Genomic DNA, 3,045 nt, shown 5'->3' on the forward strand with positions numbered 1-3,045 from the left:
TTGTTTGCAGAATAAAGTTAGCGCTGTTACTCAGCCTGTCGCTATTCCAGCAATTCCTGCCTCCACTCTCGCTCGGCAGCGGGAAACATTCCTGCCCGGGGACTGCCAAGGAAAACGCGCACCGGAGGGACAGGGGACACCGCCAGCGCCGGGTGACAGGGCTGGCACCGCGCCCTGGCTCTGGGACACTGCCGGTTTGCATCCCAGAAAAACCCATTCCCACAGGAACGCCGGGATCCCTCCATCCCTCAGCGTGGCTCTGGTCCCCGGGGTGACCAAACGGAGCCGGAGGATGGGGGGACAAGGCGTGTCCCCGAGGTGACGCTCTGTCMCCGAGTGCCGCCGATTTCCATGGAAAGTTTTGCTGATGCCAGCGGGGCTCCCGCAGCCACACGGAGCCCGGGTTTATTTTCCCTGCCTGTTTTCGGCTCTTTTCCCTGTGATAGGCGAAGCCAGCAGCCTGTCCCCGAGGTGCCCGTGTCCCCAGCACCGGCCGCGTCCTTGCGCTATCGCTGCGAGTGGAAAAAGRGCGGCGGCCCCGATAACCCCGCTCCGAGGGGGAGCAGCTGCTCGAGGGGAATCGGGGCCGGATTTCCACAGCAGAACCCTCTTCCTGCCCCCATTCCTCCTTCTGCCCCATCCCCCCGTGCCCACACCGGGCTGGGGCTGTAGGAACCCCCTGAGAGTCGGGAGCAGATCCTCCTCCATCCTTTTTTTGGGGAATGTCCCCTCCCCTCTGCTCCTGTCCCCCCTGGCACTGCATCATCAGCCCCTCCTCTGAAACCCCAAACAACACCCCCACTGCCCCACGCAGGGTCCTGAAAGCCCCAAAATCCCTGTGAGCACCAAAATGCAGCAGCTTCGGTCCGGCTGCCGGAGGGAGAGGCCGGGGCAGCACAGCCCGGCCGGGGCTCCGCGCCACAATGCCCAACCGGGAACAAAGRGAGGACAGGACGGAGCTGGGAACGTCCTTTGCCAGCCCCAGGGACATTAAACAAACCCCAAAAGTCCATTCTCCCTTTGTCAGCCCCGCAGGTCAGCCCGGGGTTGATCTACAGCCCAGGGCAGCCGATGGAAAAGCTCCCGGGAGGGTTTTGGGTCAGGTCCTGRTGTTTCTTTTTGCTGCCGGGACATTCCGTGAGCCCCAAAAAGCTCTGCTCAYCCTCTCAAAGCCCTCTGAAGGGGAGCAGAGGGGTGTATTTTCCCCATTCCCTTCTTCCTGAAAGATTTTAAATCCTTGCTGTACCTGGGAGTCAAAGTCTGAAGGCTGAGCCACAGACGGGCTCAGCAGCTTGGAAACATCCGAAATGTCAGCCCCAGCTGCACCGTGAGCTCCCAAAATCAACCCCCTGAGTTTCCAAAATCACAACCCCCTGAGCTCCCAAAATCACAATCCCCTGAGCTCCCAAAATCACAACCCCCTGAGCTCCCAAAATCACAGCCCCCTGAGCTCCCAAAATCACAACCCCTGAGCTCCCAAAATCACAACCCCCTGAGCTCCCAAAATCACAACCCCTGAGCTCCCAGAATCACAACCCCTGAGCTCCCAAAATCACAACCCCTGAGCTCCCAACCATCCCAACCCCTCTGACCCCACAGCTCTTGGTGTCCTGAGCCGGGCACTGGCCGAAGCCCCGCGGTCACCCCAGAGTTTTGGGGTCCCCATCCCCCCTCAGGGCCGCTGGAGAGGGGCAGGGGATGGATGGGGGAGCAGCGGGGACCCCCCGCCCCAGAGGAAAGAGGGAAGGGAACGAGGCAGCGCCAGGGCTGGGATAATGAGAGGGGGATTTCCTCAATTATGGGATAACGCCGCTAATCCCGGCTTGCCAAGGTTTAGGGGCGGCTGCGGGATGAGCCTTCCTCCCACTGACGGGATGAGCTGGGGAGGAGAGCAGGAACAGCCCACAGACACCAACCCAGCCCCAAAGCCCTGAGCAGCCTCCCCAAACCCACCCGCAGCCCTGGGGTGATCCCACTCCAGCCCAGCCCAGCTGATCCCGGCCCCCAGCGTGGGGCAGGAGCTGCTCCTCCCGTGAGTTTTGCACTTACCTGGGGCTGTGGGAGCTGCTGGAGCTGCCAGGGGACCCTCACAGGGAACAATTTATCCCCAAAACCCAACCTAACCCTGCCCTGTGTCAGCTTGAAGCCGCTCCCCCTGGTCCTGTCCCTCCATCCCCTGTCCCCAGTCCCTCTCCAGCTCTCCTGGATCCCGTTCAGGCCCCAAAAGGGGCTCTGAGCTCTCTCCGGACCCTTCCCTTCTCCAGGTGAGCCCCCCCAGCTCTCCCAGCCCTGGAGCAGCTCCGTGGTTCCCTCTGGACCCTCCCCAGCAGCTCCAGCTCCTTGTGCTGCTGTTCCCAGGGCTGGGGCAGCTCTGGGTGTCCCCTGAGCAGGGCACGATCCCCTCCCTGTGTGCCCAGCCCGAGTTTGTGCCCTGCTCTGCTCTCTCCCCGCTCCCTGCACGGCCCAGAGGGGTTGAGGGAGCTCAGCCTGCCCGGATAAAACAAATCATCAGCTCAGCAAGCACGGGGCAATTCTCGCCAGCAGCGATGCCATCGTGTCCCATCCCCGGGGACGGAGGGTCCCGGCCCTGACCGAGCTGAGGATGCTCTCACTCCCATCCCTGAGCCCTCCTGAGCGCTCAGCCCCAAATGAGCAGCTGGGCCGGGCTCAAGGGCTCCCCGCATCCCTGAGGGGCTCATCCCCACAGCCCGGAGCTGCTGCTGCGCTGGGAGCAGCCCCGAAAAGGAGCCGCGATCTCCGCAATCCCTCCCTGATCGCCCCCGGGAAGGGCTGGGACCGCCCGGCCTTCCCACCACCCAACTTTGGGGGTTTTCACTCTCTGATCTCAGCTGAAACACCCGCGGGCAGGGGAGCATCCTTTGAGAGAGCGATTCCCTCTGAGCCCCACCAGAAAACCCCAAAACCCCTCTGCCCATGGGGGATCAAACCCCTCTGCCCAGGGGATCAAACCCCTCTGTTAAGGGGGATCAAACCCCTCTGCCCAGCAGGATCAAACCCCTCTGCCCAGGGGATCAAACCCCTCTG

The sequence above is a fragment of the Malurus melanocephalus genome, unplaced genomic scaffold, assembly GCF_030028575.1.
Source record: "Malurus melanocephalus ecotype Western Australia unplaced genomic scaffold, MMel_1.1 scaffold_1426, whole genome shotgun sequence".
Lineage (NCBI taxonomy): Eukaryota > Metazoa > Chordata > Aves > Passeriformes > Maluridae > Malurus > Malurus melanocephalus.